We start from the raw sequence: 21,714 nt of genomic DNA on the forward strand, positions 1-21,714 counted from the left end.
TTACGCAGGTCCTTATTATGTTAAATGTTCAAAAAATCGTGGCCAAAAAACATTTAAAGGATACGTTGCCGTATTCGTTTGCATGGCCACCAAAGCCATACACTTAGAAATGGTAAGCGATCTAACTTCTGACGCATTTTTAGCAGCACTCAGAAGATTTATTGCTAGACGGGGAAAATGTTCCAATATCTATTCAGACAACGGAACCAATTTTGTAGGAGCTGCAAGAAAATTAGATCAAGAGTTATTTAATGCAATACAAGAAAATATAACGATTGCAGCGCAGCTTGAAAAGGACAGGATTGATTGGCATTTTATTCCCCCGGCAGGACCTCACTTCGGAGGTATTTGGGAAGCTGGGGTTAAGTCAATGAAATACCATTTAAAGCGTATAATCGGCGACACTATTTTGACTTACGAAGAAATGTCAACTCTTTTATGTCAAATAGAAGCATGCTTAAATTCAAGGCCATTATACACTATAGTTAGTGAGATGGACCAACAAGAGGTTTTAACACCAGGTAATTTTTTAATTGGAAGACCGCTGGAAGATGAAAAAATCGGAAATTTGGATAGGTGGAGACTTATCCAAAAAATGAAGAAAGATTTCTGGGTTAAGTGGAAAACAAAAGTAGTTGGTTGTTTAAGGTTCCTGTGAATTCAAAAGTCCGTCTGCAATGTATTGGTTCTCAAATTGAATTGTTTGATTTGCCTCAGCAAGGAGTTTTAAGCATAGCGCCATATTGTACGGCAAGAACCGACGATAAAATTCTAGTTGCCCACCATAACATTCAGTCCGAAAGTGAAGAATTATTATCAACACCTTATATAGGAGAAGTTAGTGAAGTGCCGAAGATTATTTGGGATCCGCTGAAACTATCAATATTAAATCATACTGAGGAATTTGAACGGTTGAATAATGAAATTAAATTTATGAAAGAGAACCATCAAAAATTGAAAGATTTAGATTTCCATCATATTTCCGGACATGCTGGATTAATTATTGCTTTAATAATAATGATAGTATTAATAATATATTTCATACGGAAATGTGCTGTGCAACAAAGAATGCAAGCAATAACCTTTGCAGGTCCGTTGCCAGTACTATAAATATCAATAGTAAATAAACAATAAAATTATATAACAAAAAAAATATACAGTCCACTATATCGTTGTTTAATAGAAAATGTACTTCTACATAGAAAAAGCAAAATGTTTAAAATAAGTTAATTGAGTACAAATTGTTGAATTAAAAATAATACAAACCATTATTGTAATCCAATAAAATTAAAAGCCAGGAAAACTAGGGCCATTGAAATCTTAGTTGCAAAATAAATGAACATATATCAAATAAATACAGTCCACTACTGTTATAAATGCAACTAATATACTAATGTACATCTCAGCTTTGCTGGCCCTTTGGCAGAATGTTCACACATGAACACGAATATATTTAAAGACTTACAATTTTGGGCTTCGTTCATATCTTATGTAAATGAATCGAGAGCGATAAATTATATTTAGGATTTTGTTATCTAAGGCGACATGGGTGCAGTGCTCAAAAACATGTAATTTAAGTGCACACTACATGAGTCAGTCACTTGAGATCGTTCCCCGCCTCCTAAAATAGTCCCTTAGTGGGAGACCACAGATAAGGTCCTCGCCGCTCAAGATAGGCAGATGTGCCGGAGCGTGGGACCTCGATAAGGCGGGGACTATTCACTTAGGCCTCTGCGTAGGCCATTTACTCTAAGATGCGATTCTCATGTCACCTATTTAAACCGAAGATATTTCCAAATAAAATTAGTTTCTTACAAAAACTCAACGAGTAAAGTCTCCTCATTTGGGATTTTACACGCATCTTGTGGGTTCTACTGTTTGCTATCTCTAAGCCTGATTGCCGCTACTGTAGCCTGTTCCATGCCAGCTAGTTCCGGGCTTGGGAGGTTGAGTATGGTGTTTAGGGCTTCGTTTGGGATGGTGCGTAAAGCACTGCTGATGCAAAGTGCCGCGGATCCTTGCTTCTTTGCTAGCATTTTTGTGCCGGATTTCTTTTTCAGAGCCAGCCACTATACCACGACCCCATACAGTAGTATTGGTCTGACGATGGCCGTATATATCCAGTTTACCATATAGGGGTTTTTTTTTTTATGAAATATACGGCAGGATAATGAAATCTTCTAAAGATACCGTCTACCGACCGTAGATGGCATGCACGATTCATAACCCTCCAAGTAGAGTTATGCCTACGTACTAAACGAAAATCTCCGCTCCATCTCCTGTCCTTGCCGAGCGAACTGTAGTAGAATTCTTACCCCGCCACCACACAGGAGTACTTCTCATCCGCCATTTCTGTTGGCCATCTCGTCCTTGCGGACACGCTTCATCATGCGGACTATGATTTCGTGAGCCCCTTTCCAAACGTCCTTGTTCGCCAACATAGCGGCAATCAGGCCTCTTGGGCTGAGAGGTGCACCAGCAAGCGACTCCAGTTGGACCTTCTCCACAGCGAACCTAGAGCAGTGCAGGAGGATGTGCTCTGCTGTTTCCACCGCGTTTATGCAAAAGGGGCGTTGCGCTGTATCCACATGGTGGAACCTAAACAGGTACCCTCGGAAACAACCATGGTCCGTTAGGAACTGGGTCATGTGGTAGTCCACCACTTTGTGCTCACACTCTGCCCATTCCGTTAGGTCAGGGATAAGCTGGTACGTCCATCGCCCACGTTGCGACCTAGTCTGCCAGACTCCACGAATTCACTCGAGGATCTCCGTTTGGTCAACACCTTCTCGCACAAGATATTGGCGCTTTATCTCCAGGTCAATGGGTATAATGCCTGAAAGAGCATGCGCTGCGTCATCCAAAACGGTTGAAAAGCCCCTGATTAGTCTCAGTGCCATTGTCCGAGATACTGCCCGCGCACTAGCCAAGTAGGTTACTTTGCTTGTAACACAGCTCCAGATAGGGGCAGCGTAAAGCAGCGTTGCCTTAGTAACCGCCGCAAGCAGAGTCCTTGCCGGCAATCTAGGTCCTCCCACGTTGGGCATAATTCTTGCCAGTGCTTGTCATTGCCGCTTTTCTGATGGCATACGCTGCGTGGTCCTTAAAGGAGAGCCTACGGTCTATTAGGACTCCCAAGTACATCAACGTACCTGCTGAAGTGATTATTTCTCCCTTCACTTCGACCTGCATGCTTTCGATTCTCTTTCTGCTGCTCAACAGGACTAATTCCGTCTTATGTGCCGCAATTCCTAGGCCGACTTGCTCAAGCCAATCGGTGATCGCTCTGAGGATAATGGGCCATCTTACTGAATTAAACGCGTTCTTCACGTCGAGTGTGATGATGGCACTGTACTGTTTACTGCCGCCTAACCATCGGTCGCCATCAAGTGCGTTCTTCGCCACTTCAGCTGTGAGAGCATCGCACGTGCTCTTCCCTTTACGGAAGCCATACTGTTGGCAATGAAGGCCTGGGGGGTGATGGCTTGTATGCGAGTGTATAGAATGCGCTCAAACAGTTTGCCCACAATGTCCAGTAGGCATAGGGGGCGATAGCTGCCTGCTGCGTTTGCAGGCCCCTTGCCTTTTGGTAGAAGGACAAGTTTCATTGTCTTCCACCGCTTGGGGAAGACTCCTTCCAGAAGACATTGTTGGAAGGCCTCCCTGAAGACCTCGGGTCTTGCGGTGGCAGCGGCCTTGACGATTAACCCAGGAATACCATCAATGCCGGGTGCTTTGTTCGGCTTGATCCTCTTCGCTGATTCGACGACTTCGCATGCTGTGATACACGGAAAATCGGAGGCGGGGGCTTCTAGAGCGGGTTGCCATAACGTGTCTTGGCTTGGGAATAGCTCCGACACGATGCTGGCCAGTGCGACTGGGTCCTGAGGGGTTCCTCCACCAGTGACGTTAAGTTTTTTCCTGACTTTTTTGTAGGCAATACCCCAGGGGTCGTCGTCAACGCTTGCAAGCAAGTCCTTAAATGCATTTGCCTTTGCTGCAGATATGCTGTTTTTGAGCTCGGCTCGCTTCGCTTTGTATGCGATGTCATTTGTGGTCTCCATGGATTCAAACTGGGAGGCCAGCATATCCTCATCCAGCTTTTTGATGTCCCATACTGGCCCTAGTGCACATCTCCGCTGTCTGGGCATCGGTCTCCTTGTACGTAACCGGAACGAGATCAGGTTATGGTCGCTCAGGGTTATATCTTCTTGCACCATCCAGTTTGCGTTGGCCGCTAAGACACTGCTGACGAAGGTGACATCGATGTGAGACGAGCCTCTGTCGTTATTAAAGGTCGGCTTGAGGCCGTCGTTTAGCAAAACGAGGTCTATCAGGTTCCGGCTGCCCCATTCAGTGGCCCAGGCATTGAGATCACCTCCTATGACTGTTGGTCTGCGCCCTCTTGCATGGTCAACAAGCTTTCTAAGCATGACCTCGAATTGTGGAGCATATGGTGGAGCATAGCAGCTGTGGAAAGGTTCTGCGCAGCTGCGCAATGGTTGACGTTGAGCTGGATGATGTTAAAAATGTCTAACATAATTTTGGCGGCTATTGGCTTCTTTATTGGTGCTGGCTTTGTACGCAGGGCATGCGAAACCACCTGTCGCATGGTTCCTATCAACGTCGTTGCTGCAGATAAGGCATCTTGGTGGCGCTGCGCAGCCCTTTGCCTTGTGACCATGCGCGCAACATCGAAGGCAGCAGTCCGAGCGATCGACTGAGTTGCAGGTGTAAGACCGATGGCCAAATTCTAGGCACCTGAAGTATCTTAATGGGCGAACGTCCTGGGCGATGCGACACCGTGACCATCCTACGGTTACCGAACCCCGATTGAGAACCGTTATTGCATCGTTCGTGCATAACGTCACTGTTCCTGACTGGCTTTACATGAATGGCTTGGTATTGGGAGGCGAGACTACTTTGGAGTTCCACCGCTGTTGTTGCCTCATCCATTCCACTGCATATTAGCGCCATTCTCTGCGCCCCCGTGCGTACCGCAGCCATTTCATTGAGGGTCTCCTCAATTATTCCTCTGAAAGCCGGGATGCTGGCAGAGGCTTTGCCCTCTACTTCGAGCAGTAGCTCGCCTTTTTGGGTCCTTCGGATCTTTTTAACCTGTTTTCCAAAGTCGCTTAGGTTGGGGTCGGCTTTCAGCGTACGAAGCATGTCAGCGTACGAAGCTTTGCCAGTTTTTTTTAAGTATAATGGCCTCTGGCTTCTTGCGCAAACGCTTTGGCATCACCTTAGTCCACACCTTCCTTGTACTCACGTCCTTGGCAACGGTCGCGTAGCTGGCTGACTTTGACTCCTTCGTAATGGTGGGCTCGGATAATATCACTGGGTGTGAATGTGGCTTCACTAACGCATTTTACTATATAGGGTGTTATGCCCTATTGCTTTCTTGCACGTGAAGTGTGCTATTGAAGCTTATCTGTATCTGTCTGTGAGGTTCATGTTCCAGTTTAGTTTCCTGTCAACTATTACGCCCAGGTACCTCGCGCTACTACTGAAGGAAAGTCTTTGATTGTTGAGGATAGGTGGGACTAAGTCTGGTATATTATACTTCCTAGTGAAGAGAACCAGCTCGGTCTTTGAGGGGTTAATTCCTAGTCCGTTATTTTTGGTCCAGCTGGACAAAACACTGAGTGTTTCGCTCATGAGATCGTGAGTGTCTCTGCCGACGTGCCCAGTGAGGGTTGACGCGCCTAGTAAAGACGTAACCTTCCTGCAGGTGCGCAGTTGGCTTATAAGTCCCACCAAGTAGCGGTCTACCCCAAGGTCTGTCAGGGCTCCGGTATTCGCCGTTGGGATGACGTTGTTAAAAGCTCCTTCTATATCCTTTTATTCCATTCCTTTATTCTATTTCTTTTGGGACATAGATTTTTCTATCTTGGAGACGAGAGAGTGTAGTGCTGTCTCTGTCGATTTCCCTTTCTTGTAGGCGTGTTGCGTGTCTGTGATGAGACTTGGGTTGAGAGTTGATCTCATATGCAGGCCGATGATTCTTTCAAGGGTCTTTAGTAAGAAGGATGACAGACTAATTGGTCTGAAGTCCTTGGGGTCGTGTGTGATGGTTTCCCTGCTTTGGGGATGAAGACTATTCGGGACTGCAAGAAGTAGGGACCTTTTAAAAATGTCTAGAAGCCAGTTTATGGCTATATTTTCCGCATGTTGGATTTGTGCGGGTATGATTTTGTCTGTACCTGCAGATTTGTATGGTTTAAAACTGTGTATGGGCCAATGGAGGACCTTTGGGTCTATGCACAGTTTGATACTTGCCAGTGTGGCTTTTGTTTGTTGGGAGGTGAGAGCGTTTTGGCTGTTTTCTGGGAAGTAAGTGTCTAGAAGTATCTCCAGAGATTCCTCACTCGTGCTGGTCCAGGAACCATCTGCTCTTTTAATGTAGCCTAGGGTTGTGGCCGATTGGGAGAGGATTTTTCTAAGTCTGGCTACTTCAGTTGTATTTTCAATTTCTGAGCAGAAGGAATGCCACGAGGATCGCTTTGCTTTCCTGATGGCTTTTTTGTAGTTTGTTATAGTTCTGCTGTCCACCAGGGAAGCTTTCTTTTTCTTTTGGGCTTGCTATTGGCGCAGGCCTTTTTTAGAGCATAGTTGCAGGTTTCTCTGAAAATTGAAACTAGTTCGTTTAGACTAGAAATTGTTAGGGGTTATGGAGGGGGATCCATTGGGATTTTTTTCTTTAAAATATTTTTGTATTGTTGCCAGTCTGTTTTCCATGGGTTTGAGAAAATTGCTAGTTTTAAGGGGATACCTGTGGTCCGAGAAAGAGTGCTTATCTAGCACCCTCCAGTGAGTTGCTGTCTTTAGTAGTGGTTTAGAGACGAGAGTTAGGTCTATTACCTCTTTTCGCAGCGCAAGTTTGTCGATTCATGTTGCCACGCCCACTCTAACGCCCACAAACCGCCTAAGAATGCCACGTCCACACTTTTGAAAAAGGTTTTGATATTTTTTTATTTTTGTATTAGTCTTGTAAATTTCTATCGATTTGCAAAAAAACGTTTTGCCACGCCCACTCTAACGCCCACAAACCGCATAAAACTGCCACGCCTACACTTTAAAAAAATGTTTTAATATTTTTTCATTTTTGTAATAGTTTTGTAAATTTTTATCGATTTGCTAAAAAACTTTTTGGCACGCCCACTCTAACGCCCACAAACCGTCAAAAACTGTCAGTGATGAAGACTCTTCCTCACACTTCCACTAGCTGAGTAACGGGTATCAGATAGTCGGGGAACTCGACTATAGCGTTCTCTCTTGTTTTTTTATGAAATATTACTTTTGCCTTTCGCTAATGATTTCATTTTATACTTAATATAAAACCTACTCACTACATCGATACCTCTCAAATGAAGACTGTGCCATTTCGACACCACACTCAGTATTTATAGGTTTGTGCATAACGGACCCTGGCACCCCAAGTCTACGCGACTGCGTTCTTGCATTTTTGTCGCGTCGAAGTTCACTGGAATTTAGGCCCGAAACTACTCGAAGCTCGCCACGCTTCTTACAGCCATGTCGCGCCTAGGCTACGCAAAACAGAAACAACCGTTAGCCCAGGCATCGAACAGACACAAGACAAATTCTAGAGAAAATAGAGAATTCTACGAATTGCTTTACATTTCATCATTTATTGTACTTAACATTAACATGGTATAATGCTTCAGCATAAGAAATATAATATAAAGCAGCGACATATAATATAAAGCGGCGACATACATATACATACCTTATTATCTACCCACAGCACCATTCTCACGATATTTCTCCCCATGTTAGAAATTGTGATGATCATACATTTTACCTGGCGTTTTTTAATACCACAAGCCGCAAGGTGTTTCCAGTATGTAGAGCTCCCATTGAATTGACAGAACCGGGAGACAATAGCCTGACAGAAAAACGGACAGGCAAACACAACTTATTTCAAATGCAATTGAGGCAGGCTTCCAAAGAATGTCTCTACAGAGTCGGACAAGCGGAAGAAACAGGAAAGAGAGCAAGTTCCACCAGAAATTTTCCCTAATCAATCCGGTAATATAAACACCGAAGCCAGTTTCCATTTAGACGCATTTGATCTCCGGCCAGATCGTATTAGCCAAATTATGTCTAATTGGAAATTGATATATACCGGTAAGGGTTTCCTCTCAGTTGACGATTTTATTTATCGAGCAGAAACATTGGCTAGAAAAACGCTAGATGGGAATTTTAACTTGCTGGCCCTATATTCAAGCAACTTGATTGAAGGCGGGACAGCAGAATGGTTTTGTGTCATAAGACAGTACCAATTATAATTTGGAGCGACTTGTGTGTGGCTCTAAGGACGCAGTTCAAAGATGCACGTACGGATGGGGATATCCAAGGCTCGATTGATCAACGTAAACAAAAACACAATGAGTCGTTTGATGAGTACTATCAGGCAATCGCAGCAATGGCTGACCATTTATCGCAGCCAATGTCTGAATCCTATATGCTAGGGCTCTTAAGGTCAATCCTTTTGACAGAAATACGATATGAGTTGCTTCATATATCTATCCACAGCGTGGCTGACCTGCGCCAAGCGGTACGCAGGCAAGAGATTTTCAAGCAGCATGTGTCTAAGCCACACAGTACTTTCAGTCGACCGCCGCCTAAAAGACAGGTGAACGAATTAGAACCGCAGTTTAAGGATCAACTTGATAGTGAAGTCCCAGAAGTTGAAGAAATTGCGGCCATAGATTTCAAATGTTGGAACTGTTACATAACAGGGCATAGATACCTTATTGTACGAGGGAACGGCATGTTTTCTGCTATAGCCAAATTGTAGTCATTGTCAGTCTTCAAAAAACTGGGGAGCACCAAAAAACAGTGCTCGCAAAACATATCTGTTGTCCGAACCGAAACTAGATCAATAAGTCACGAAGCAGTTCTTCTTATCTCCGACATTACTAAGCCAACAGATCGTAAACATTTCCCAGAAGTATCAATAGGTAACCAACATTATAGTATTAGAAAAAAGATCGTTGCGGCTAAAAATGAATAATTAAAGCAATGCAAACCAGACCGTCGCCGGCATTATTTCGAGAACCGTAAGCAAAAGGGCGTTACGGTGCTTTCAGCCATGATTGGAAATACGCTAGACGTACAACCATATGCGTAATTTTCTGATGTCGCACGCGACATTTGTACGCATTCAAACGAAAAAAAAAACATATACCAAGACTTAATTTTAGTTTTAAATAATTTTCAACGTATAGCTCTTGGTTAGAGCGATTTAAATACTACATTCACGCCAAAAAAAAACCGATTGTAATGCGAAGACGTCGATGGAGAAACGAGAGCGTATTCCAAGAATCGCACGATGGTGGTTGAAAATACAAGAGTTTCACGTGGAGATTATTCATCAGCTGGAACACCGATTATCTATTTTGACGGGCTAAATCGAGCTCTACACAAAGAAGCATGGGAAACGGATTAAACATGCCAAAAGTACATGATGATGGTAAAAAACATCCATAATACACGACGTTCATTGGTTATTTTCAATTCAACTGCATGATGAGAATATCCAGAAGATTGTCGCTGACATTAAATTAGCAAAGAAGTCAGAGAGCGACGAATATGTGATCGAACGCGATCGCCTAAATTGCAAATACGATAACAAGTTTTTACGGATTGTTCCAAGACAGTTACGATTCCATATTCTACATGAATGTCACGATAAGGCTGGACATATGAGCACCAATTTCATCTAGAGCGGGTTGCCATAACGTGTCTTGGCTTGGGAATAGCTCCGACACGATGCTGGCCAGTGCGACTGGGTCCTGAGGGGTTCCTCCACCAGTGACGTTAAGTTTTTTCCTGACTTTTTTGTAGGCAATACCCCAGGGGTCGTCGTCAACGCTTGCAAGCAAGTCCTTAAATGCATTTGCCTTTGCTGCAGATATGCTGTTTTTGAGCTCGGCTCGCTTCGCTTTGTATGCGATGTCATTTGTGGTCTCCATGGATTCAAACTGGGAGGCCAGCATATCCTCATCCAGCTTTTTGATGTCCCATACTGGCCCTAGTGCACATCTCCGCTGTCTGGGCATCGGTCTCCTTGTACGTAACCGGAACGAGATCAGGTTATGGTCGCTCAGGGTTATGTCTTCTTGCACCATCCAGTTTGCGTTGGCCGCTAAGACACTGCTGACGAAGGTGACATCGATGTGAGACGAGCCTCTGCGTTATTAAAGGTCGGCTTGAGGCCGTCGTTTAGCAAAACGAGGTCTATCAGGTTCCGGCTGCCCCATTCAGTGGCCCAGGCATTGAGATCACCTCCTATGACTGTTGGTCTGCGCCCTCTTGCATGGTCAACAAGCTTTCTAAGCATGACCTCGAATTGTGGAGCATATGGTGGAGCATAGCAGCTGTGGAAAGGTTCTGCGCAGCTGCGCAATGGTTGACGTTGAGCTGGATGATGTTAATAATGTCTAACATAATTTTGGCGGCTATTGGCTTCTTTTTTGGTGCTGGCTTTGTACGCAGGGCATGCGAAACCACCTGTCGCATGGTTCCTATCCACGTCGTTGCTGCAGATAAGGCATCTTGGTGGCGCTGCGCAGCCCTTTGCCTTGTGACCATGCGCGCAACATCGAAGGCAGCAGTCCGAGCGATCGACTGAGTTGCAGGTGTAAGACCGATGGCCAAATTCTAGGCACCTGAAGTATCTTAATGGGCGAACGCCTGGGCGATGCGACACCGTGACCATCCTACGGTTACCGAACCCCGATTGAGAACCGTTATTGCATCGTTCGTGCATAACGTCACTGTTCCTGACTGGCTTTACATGAATGGCTTGGTATTGGGAGGCGAGACTACTTTGGAGTTCCACCGCTGTTGTTGCCTCATCCATTCCACTGCATATTAGCGCCATTCTCTGCGCCCCCGTGCGTACCGCAGCCATTTCATTGAGGGTCTCCTCAATTATTCCTCTGAAAGCCGGGATGCTGGCAGAGGCTTTGCCCTCTACTTCGAGCAGTAGCTCGCCTTTTTGGGTCCTTCGGATCTTTTTAACCTGTTTTCCAAAGTCGCTTAGGTTGGGGTCGGCTTTCAGCGTACGAAGCATGTCAGCGTACGAAGCTTGCCAGTTTTTTTTAAGTATAATGGCCTCTGGCTTCTTGCGCAAACGCTTTGGCATCACCTTAGTCCACACCTTCCTTGTACTCACGTCCTTGGCAACGGTCGCGTAGCTGGCTGACTTTGACTCCTTCGTAATGGTGGGCTCGGATAATATCACTGGGTGTGAATGTGGCTTCACTAACGCATTTTACTATATAGGGTGTTATGCCCTATTGCTTTCTTGCACGTGAAGTGTGCTATTGAAGCTTATCTGTATCTGTCTGTGAGGTTCATGTTCCAGTTTAGTTTCCTGTCAACTATTACGCCCAGGTACCTCGCGCTACTACTGAAGGAAAGTCTTTGATTGTTGAGGATAGGTGGGACTAAGTCTGGTATATTATACTTCCTAGTGAAGAGAACCAGCTCGGTCTTTGAGGGGTTAATTCCTAGTCCGTTATTTTTGGTCCAGCTGGACAAAACACTGAGTGTTTCGCTCATGAGATCGTGAGTGTCTCTGCCGACGTGCCCAGTGAGGGTTGACGCGCCTAGTAAAGACGTAACCTTCCTGCAGGTGCGCAGTTGGCTTATAAGTCCCACCAAGTAGCGGTCTACCCCAAGGTCTGTCAGGGCTCCGGTATTCGCCGTTGGGATGACGTTGTTAAAAGCTCCTTCTATATCCTTTTATTCCATTCCTTTATTCTATTTCTTTTGGGACATAGATTTTTCTATCTTGGAGACGAGAGAGTGTAGTGCTGTCTCTGTCGATTTCCCTTTCTTGTAGGCGTGTTGCGTGTCTGTGATGAGACTTGGGTTGAGAGTTGATCTCATATGCAGGCCGATGATTCTTTCAAGGGTCTTTAGTAAGAAGGATGACAGACTAATTGGTCTGAAGTCCTTGGGGTCGTGTGTGATGGTTTCCCTGCTTTGGGGATGAAGACTATTCGGGACTGCAAGAAGTAGGGACCTTTTAAAAATGTCTAGAAGCCAGTTTATGGCTATATTTTCCGCATGTTGGATTTGTGCGGGTATGATTTTGTCTGTACCTGCAGATTTGTATGGTTTAAAACTGTGTATGGCCAATGGAGGACCTTTGGGTCTATGCACAGTTTGATACTTGCCAGTGTGGCTTTTGTTTGTTGGGAGGTGAGAGCGTTTTGGCTGTTTTCTGGGAAGTAAGTGTCTAGAAGTATCTCCAGAGATTCCTCACTCGTGCTGGTCCAGGAACCATCTGCTCTTTTAATGTAGCCTAGGGTTGTGGCCGATTGGGAGAGGATTTTTCTAAGTCTGGCTACTTCAGTTGTATTTTCAATTTCTGAGCAGAAGGAATGCCACGAGGATCGCTTTGCTTTCCTGATGGCTTTTTTGTAGTTTGTTATAGTTCTGCTGTCCACCAGGGAAGCTTTCTTTTTCTTTTGGGCTTGCTATTGGCGCAGGCCTTTTTTAGAGCATAGTTGCAGGTTTCTCTGAAAATTGAAACTAGTTCGTTTAGACTAGAAATTGTTAGGGGTTATGGAGGGGGATCCATTGGGATTTTTTTCTTTAAAATATTTTTGTATTGTTGCCAGTCTGTTTTCCATGGGTTTGAGAAAATTGCTAGTTTTAAGGGGATACCTGTGGTCCGAGAAAGAGTGCTTATCTAGCACCCTCCAGTGAGTTGCTGTCTTTAGTAGTGGTTTAGAGACGAGAGTTAGGTCTATTACCTCTTTTCGCAGCGCAAGTTTGTCGATTCATGTTGCCACGCCCACTCTAACGCCCACAAACCGCCTAAGAATGCCACGTCCACACTTTTGAAAAAGGTTTTGATATTTTTTTATTTTTGTATTAGTCTTGTAAATTTCTATCGATTTGCAAAAAAACGTTTTGCCACGCCCACTCTAACGCCCACAAACCGCATAAAACTGCCACGCCTACACTTTAAAAAAATGTTTTAATATTTTTTCATTTTTGTAATAGTTTTGTAAATTTTTATCGATTTGCTAAAAAACTTTTTGGCACGCCCACTCTAACGCCCACAAACCGTCAAAAACTGTCAGTGATGAAGACTCTTCCTCACACTTCCACTAGCTGAGTAACGGGTATCAGATAGTCGGGGAACTCGACTATAGCGTTCTCTCTTGTTTTTTTATGAAATATTACTTTTGCCTTTCGCTAATGATTTCATTTTATACTTAATATAAAACCTACTCACTACATCGATACCTCTCAAATGAAGACTGTGCCATTTCGACACCACACTCAGTATTTATAGGTTTGTGCATAACGGACCCTGGCACCCCAAGTCTACGCGACTGCGTTCTTGCATTTTTGTCGCGTCGAAGTTCACTGGAATTTAGGCCCGAAACTACTCGAAGCTCGCCACGCTTCTTACAGCCATGTCGCGCCTAGGCTACGCAAAACAGAAACAACCGTTAGCCCAGGCATCGAACAGACACAAGACAAATTCTAGAGAAAATAGAGAATTCTACGAATTGCTTTACATTTCATCATTTATTTACTTAACATTAACATGGTATAATGCTTCAGCATAAGAAATATAATATAAAGCAGCGACATATAATATAAAGCGGCGACATACATATACATACCTTATTATCTACCCACAGCACCATTCTCACGATATTTCTCCCCATGTTAGAAATTGTGATGATCATACATTTTACCTGGCGTTTTTTAATACCACAAGCCGCAAGGTGTTTCCAGTATGTAGAGCTCCCATTGAATTGACAGAACCGGGAGACAATAGCCTGACAGAAAAACGGACAGGCAAACACAACTTATTTCAAATGCAATTGAGGCAGGCTTCCAAAGAATGTCTCTACAGAGTCGGACAAGCGGAAGAAACAGGAAAGAGAGCAAGTTCCACCAGAAATTTTCCCTAATCAATCCGGTAATATAAACACCGAAGCCAGTTTCCATTTAGACGCATTTGATCTCCGGCCAGATCGTATTAGCAAAATTATGTCTAATTGGAAATTGATATATACCGGTAAGGGTTTCCTCTCAGTTGACGATTTTATTTATCGAGCAGAAACATTGGCTAGAAAAACGCTAGATGGGAATTTTAACTTGCTGGCCCTATATTCAAGCAACTTGATTGAAGGCGGGACAGCAGAATGGTTTTGTGTCATAAGACAGTACCAATTATAATTTGGAGCGACTTGTGTGTGGCTCTAAGGACGCAGTTCAAAGATGCACGTACGGATGGGGATATCCAAGGCTCGATTGATCAACGTAAACAAAAACACAATGAGTCGTTTGATGAGTACTATCAGGCAATCGCAGCAATGGCTGACCATTTATCGCAGCCAATGTCTGAATCCTATATGCTAGGGCTCTTAAGGTCAATCCTTTTGACAGAAATACGATATGAGTTGCTTCATATATCTATCCACAGCGTGGCTGACCTGCGCCAAGCGGTACGCAGGCAAGAGATTTTCAAGCAGCATGTGTCTAAGCCACACAGTACTTTCAGTCGACCGCCGCCTAAAAGACAGGTGAACGAATTAGAACCGCAGTTTAAGGATCAACTTGATAGTGAAGTCCCAGAAGTTGAAGAAATTGCGGCCATAGATTTCAAATGTTGGAACTGTTACATAACAGGGCATAGATACCTTATTGTACGAGGGAACGGCATGTTTTCTGCTATAGCCAAATTGTAGTCATTGTCAGTCTTCAAAAAACTGGGGAGCACCAAAAAACAGTGCTCGCAAAACATATCTGTTGTCCGAACCGAAACTAGATCAATAAGTCACGAAGCAGTTCTTCTTATCTCCGACATTACTAAGCCAACAGATCGTAAACATTTCCCAGAAGTATCAATAGGTAACCAACATTATAGTATTAGAAAAAAGATCGTTGCGGCTAAAAATGAATAATTAAAGCAATGCAAACCAGACCGTCGCCGGCATTATTTCGAGAACCGTAAGCAAAAGGGCGTTACGGTGCTTTCAGCCATGATTGGAAATACGCTAGACGTACAACCATATGCGTAATTTTCTGATGTCGCACGCGACATTTGTACGCATTCAAACGAAAAAAAAAACATATACCAAGACTTAATTTTAGTTTTAAATAATTTTCAACGTATAGCTCTTGGTTAGAGCGATTTAAATACTACATTCACGCCAAAAAAAAACCGATTGTAATGCGAAGACGTCGATGGAGAAACGAGAGCGTATTCCAAGAATCGCACGATGGTGGTTGAAAATACAAGAGTTTCACGTGGAGATTATTCATCAAGCTGGAACACCGATTATCTATTTTGACGGGCTAAATCGAGCTCTACACAAAGAAGCATGGGAAACGGATTAAACATGCCAAAAGTACATGATGATGGTAAAAAACATCCATAATACACGACGTTCATTGGTTATTTTCAATTCAACTGCATGATGAGAATATCCAGAAGATTGTCGCTGACATTAAATTAGCAAAGAAGTCAGAGAGCGACGAATATGTGATCGAACGCGATCGCCTAAATTGCAAATACGATAACAAGTTTTTACGGATTGTTCCAAGACAGTTACGATTCCATATTCTACATGAATGTCACGATAAGGCTGGACATATGAGCACCAATTTCTCGAATGTTAAATCTGTTTTTGTTCTAAGTTAAACGAGAATGAAAAGCGTTGGGAATTTGTTCATCCGCTTAGTCGAGTGGAATATGAACACCACAGACTATGGTCATCGAGCTGCTGCAAAGAAACGTTACAATGCCAGACATTCTAAACCAACCGATTATAGCCTAGAATCTATAATAATCTGATAATTTATTTTAGTTTATTTTATTAAATTGATAAAAAAAAAACGTGTTTACTTGGAGCTGGAAGAAACATCGGCGATGGTAAACGTCGATGTTTTTCCAGCTCTAGCCTTGTTGATTTTGTGTTGGTAGAGAAGGAGCCGTTCAGCACTGGAACATCACGAAAACTGGAGTCCTGCTGCAAGGGACGTTTTATTATTATCAAGGTGATGCCGCACGACAGATATCTAGAGGAAGATATTCCAAACAATTAAATGAAACAACGATACTACAAGACGGTATACTCGTCCGATAAAAAGAAGCGCAGGTGGAAACTACCACCAGATGATCCCGACGGAGACAGCGATGAAGATGAAGAATAATGCCCGGACTCTCTCGAGGACGCAGAGTTTTGTCAGGAGAGGCCGACTGTAATCAAATGACCTGTAGCAATGCTGAAAAACCATTGGGATTAATCGTTAATGGGAATGTATCGATAACATGTGTATATAATTCTAGACACACACTTTTAAAAAGTCAACAAAATAATGTTTTATACAAACAAAGCCTACAAATGACCATTTCACAGAAGTTTTATTAAATGTTTGAGATTTTCAATTGTGGGGATTTTAAAGCTGACTGTAAGGTTTGAATTTGGGTTTCTTGTTCTATGTGTTTGGGAGACGATAAAGGCGTTTAGGATGTTGGGAATTTATATGGTGTCAGCATTGCAGAATCGGCATTGACTGTTGATTGGCTGGGAGAATCGATGTTTATGGGTCTGTCTGGTGAGTTCTAGACGTAGTCTTATGATGTGAGATCTGTGATGTGATATTTGTGAGATCTCTTTTGGGTATATCACAGGTTTTAAGGTGTTTGGTATTATCGGTTATATTTTCGATATTTTGGGTTATTGATTGATATCGGAGAGATGAATTCCTAATGTAATTGGTTTTGTCATTAATAATGTTTGCCTCTATGTATCTATTAATATCGGTACAGTTAAAATTTGGGATGGTTCCTAGGCAAAGGGATGCTGCTTCTTTGGCTGCGGTGTCTGCGTATTCATTGTCTTGGATGCCGATGTGTTTGCGAAGTATGTCGCGAATCGTTGATATGTAGAATGTTGTGTTGTTAATGTTATTAATAGAAATAATGTGGAAAGGGAGTCGAAGCAGCTGTTCCCTCTTTTTTTTTAACGATATTTTCATGCCCAGGTTTGATGTGTATGTATAAAACGAAAAAATATTACTTATGTTAAACCGAATCGATTAGTTCCCAACGACGAATATTGTTGGAATTATTTAATAACACTTAATATACACTTAAGAATAAGAATCGGCAAAACTGACATCGTTTAATCTAGAATCGAAATTGAAGGCATTGAAATTGAAATCGCTTCGGAAAGCAGAAGATTCGCCGCATTCATCACGACGGACGGTCTCTATGAATGCCGTTCGGACTTAAAAATCCCCCACCAGCATTCAGCTGCATTTCCTGCCTTTTCACCCATCGCCGAAACGCTACGGAAAGTACTCCGCAAAAAATGTCAAGCTGGGATCGGAGCAGGAGCAGGAAGACTCATTCAATGAATTAAAACGTAAACTCAGCTGTAAGCCGATCCTCGTAAGCTATCGTGTAGACGCTGAGCACGAACTTGATATGGACGCTAGTTCAAGCGGCCCTGTTAGTGTCTAGATAATGAAAAGCTGCTACCAATCGCATACCCGAAAGGAAAATGCAAAACTACGAACTAGATGCTCTCGCCGTTGTAGAGTCGTTGGAAAGATTAAAATATTATGTATATGGCTAGCGTATAAAAGGCATTACATGTTGCAGCGCATTACGTACAACGATGTAAAACCGCTAAGAATAGTTGCATTCAGGACTTCGATTTTAACTGCATAATGTCGTCCGGGCACTTGTGTGAAACATGTGGTCCCACTGAGCCGAGCTCCATATGAACCAGCGTACGAACACCGCCGATTTAAAAATATTCAAGACCATAATCTTTGAGGGAGACTATTCTGCATTTAACTTTAAGATGTGAAAATACGCAGTATTGTAGAAAAGTTACAATCCGAGAGCAAGATGCAAATCGATGAATATGTAATCGAAGGATGGTTATCAGTCAGAAATTCGCACAGCCTTCGAACATAGGGAATATTGCAGCGAATATTTCCCAACGTATCTCAAGCATTCGACCGCGTCTGGCTCAAAGGTCTCATGCATAAAATTAAAACACACTTGCCCGGGTACACTCATAAACTCCTTGAATCCTACCTCTACAATAGAGCCTTCGCAGTAAGATGTAACACAACAATTTCCGATAGCTACACTATCGAAGCTGGGGTCCCACAAGGTAGCGCACTTGGGCCAACTCTATTCGTCCTTTACACAGCAGATATTCCCACGAGTGACCGACTAACAACATCCACCTTCGCCGACGACACTGCGATCCTTAGCCGCTCCAGATGCCCAGTCCGTGCAACAACCCAACTCGCCAACCACCCCGTGGTAGTCGGGAATTGGCTATCTGACTGGCGTATTAAAATAAACGAACAAAAGTGTAAACACATAACGTTTACCCTTAACAGACAAACTTGCCCTCCGCTCTGTATGAATAGCACGCAGATCCCCCAAGTTAATTAAGTAACGTATCTCGGCATCCACCTCGACAGACGTCTAACATGGCGTAGACAGATCAAATGCAAGAAACTGCACCTAAAACTGAAAGCCAGCAGCCTCCACTGGATTATAAACTCACGATCGCCCTTGTGTCTGGACTACAAGGTCCTGCTCTACAACTCCACTCTTAAGCCAATCTGGACGTATGGCTCCCAGCTGTGGGGGAACGCGAGCTGAACCAACATAGACATCATACAGCGAGCCCAATCAAAGATCCTGACAACTATCACTGGGGCACCATGGTATATTCGTAACCAAAACATCCACAGGGACCTCGGCATTCTCGCAGTAAAAGATGAAATAGACAAGCAAAAAGCGTCCTACAATGATAAACTCTCTGTCCACCCAAATCCTCTAGCAAGGGTCTTGACTCGGGTCTCCAGCCGAACCCGCTTGCAACGTACAGACCTTCCAACCCAGCCATAACTTGTCAGGGCCACTGTCTCAGTCTACATGACTCCTAGTTAGGTTATAGTATAAGATTTGATACACTTATTGTTAGTCTCGTAAATGAGAAGATTCAATAAATAAAAGCACAGCATTAAAAAAAAAAAAAAAGGATGGTTATATTGCATATACAACGAATAACTTTTGTGGGTTGTGCCGAAACAAATTAGATTTCATCCTTAACGAATTTCAAGCCGAAAGCATGGGCACGAAACGATTGCACGTTTCAATAATTTGTTCTGGTTTTGGTACATAAAAACAAGCAAACTATAGGTAGCCGTAAAGGACAGTATTATTACGATAGATTAAGCCGATACCTTTTGTAAGGATTCATGTGGATCATTATGGTCCTTTTCCTGTAGAAGAAAACGTATTGAACACGTATTTGTTATCGTTGACGCCTTTACGAATTTTACAATGGTACAAGCAGTTGAAATGACCGCAAAAAGACACGTTATCGACACCTCTATAATTAACCAGCTATGTATTTATGCCGAAACGCATATTATCCGATCGAGAAACAGAGTTCACCTCAAAAGACTTCAGCAAATTCTGTCGAGGTAATTATAAAAAGCACGTTCTAACAGCCGTCAAGGCGCCGGGTGAGGCTCGGGAACGTAGAACTTACGGGTACAGATTACAATACTTCTGGTGGGGCTTGTCTCTCCGGTTGCTATCGATTCCAAATCGATTATCTGAAATATCATTTCTACCTTTTTTTTGGCTTTGGACTTCATGTATTCAGCTTGTATGTTCTAAATGGTGTTCGTGGTTTTTTATACCCGTTACTCGTAGAGTAAAAGGGTATACTAGATTCGTTGAAAAGTATGTAACAGGCAGAAGGAAGTTTCCGACCATATAAAGTATATATATTCTTGCTCAGGATCAATAGCCGAGTCGTTCTGGCCATGTCCGTCTGTCTGTCCGTATGAACGTCGAGATCTCAGGAACTATAAAAGCTAATATGTTGAGAGACATAGGCGCAGCAAATCTGCAAAAAAACCTTTTTGCAACGCCCACCCTAACGGCCACAAACCGACCAAAACTGCAACACACCCAAACTTTTGAAAAAAATATTTTGATATTCTTTCACATGTTCGTTAGTCTTGTAAATTTCTCTCAATTTTCCAAAAAACTTTTTGACACGCCCACTCTAACGCCTACAAACCGCCAAAATCTGTCAGTGTTGAAAGTACTCCACCAGCTGAGTAACGGGTATCAGATAGTCGGCGAACTCGACTATAGCGTTCTCTCTCGTTTTTTTTTTTTTTTAATGATCAAGCAACCCCAATGAAACCCCCTTTAGATGCATTGCCTAGCATTGGGGTCAACAAAACATTGACAGGTATCGGATCAGCAAATTTATTAAATTCATCTTTTTTCTTAGCAGTGTGTTTCTTTCTTTGATTTAATTAGTTACTTAAAACTAAAACCACTTTTGTTTTCTAAGCAGGCGTTTTAAGAAATTTAAATATAATAGAAATTTAATCAATCTTTTAATATTAATTAATTTTAATTAAAATATGTATTTTTCATACCATCCCATACTTGTAGAGGGTTGCTGTCAAATGATGCTAATGGCATTCGGAGATACGCGATCATCTCAAAATCGATATCCTCATTTGGACTATAAGCCTGCATTAGTTCATCGATATCCTCAATTGGACTATAAGCCTGCGCTTGTTCAATAAGATGTTCACAAAAAGATTATATTCAATATATATCAATATAGATCAATAGCGGATCAATGTGCCCACTCAAACGTCCAAAAACCGAACAAAACTGCCACACCCACTCTTTTTGAAAATGTTTTGATATGTTTTCAGTTTTGTATTTGTCTTGAAAATTTCAATCTGTATGCCAAAAATGTATCCTACGGCAACTATAAGAAAAATGGACGTCTGAAAATTTATTTTCGAAAAACTGGTGTATACTGAATAAGAACAGTTTATAAATTATAATCAAAAACAGCACACGGTACATTTTTTATTTACTTGTTTCCCATTATGCCAGTTATCTGATAAATTCGCCCGATCAGGTCCGAAAGAAAGCTTTCGGGAACGTTTCTTGCAGTTACCTGTAAAAGTGAGGGACTAGTTTGCATAGGACGAATAAAAACAGAAGGATATGCCTATGGGGAATCGGCTTTTGACATTGATCCATATACATACTTAGATAGATTGCTGGCATATGTCTCCTTCACTACGTTGCAAACTTCTGATAATAATTATGTTAATTCATTATTTATTTGCAGGGTTATAACGTTTCAATAAGTGATCGCGACTCTTTTTTGACCTTGGGCGTGGCAATCTTTTAAAACAAACAAGTAAAAATTAGTCTTATAGCTCCCAAGATCTAAAAAGGTAGTTATGCCCAAATCACCTCAGCTGATTTCAGTGATCCTGATAAAGAATATTTACATATATTTAGTAGGGCGAAAACGTTTCCATCTAACCATGTTTTTTTTTTAACTTTAGTATACCCTTTTACTCTACGAATAATGAGTATAAAAATCGGACGTCTATTACAAACAATTACTACATGATTACATTACATGAACTGTATTTAATATTCATCATGCAACTGGAACACCCACAAAAAGTGCCCTCAACAACAATGACACAAAAAAGTGTACTCCTAATATAGAAATTGATTATTAAAATAAATTAAAATATAAATTAATTTAAACAAGAGAGAAAGCTATAGTCGAGTTACCCGACTATCTGATACCCGTTACT

At 42.5% G+C, this 21,714-nt stretch overlaps 1 pseudogene; it reads right to left on the minus strand.

Annotated features, from left to right (window-relative positions):
* Positions 1 to 2,339: 2,339 nt before the first annotated feature.
* Positions 2,340 to 5,169, minus strand: LOC122622242 (annotated as a pseudogene).
* Between the last annotated feature and the right edge of the window lie 16,545 nt (positions 5,170 to 21,714).

Source organism: Drosophila teissieri, chromosome 3R (genome assembly GCF_016746235.2).
Source record: "Drosophila teissieri strain GT53w chromosome 3R, Prin_Dtei_1.1, whole genome shotgun sequence".
Classification (NCBI taxonomy): domain Eukaryota; kingdom Metazoa; phylum Arthropoda; class Insecta; order Diptera; family Drosophilidae; genus Drosophila; species Drosophila teissieri.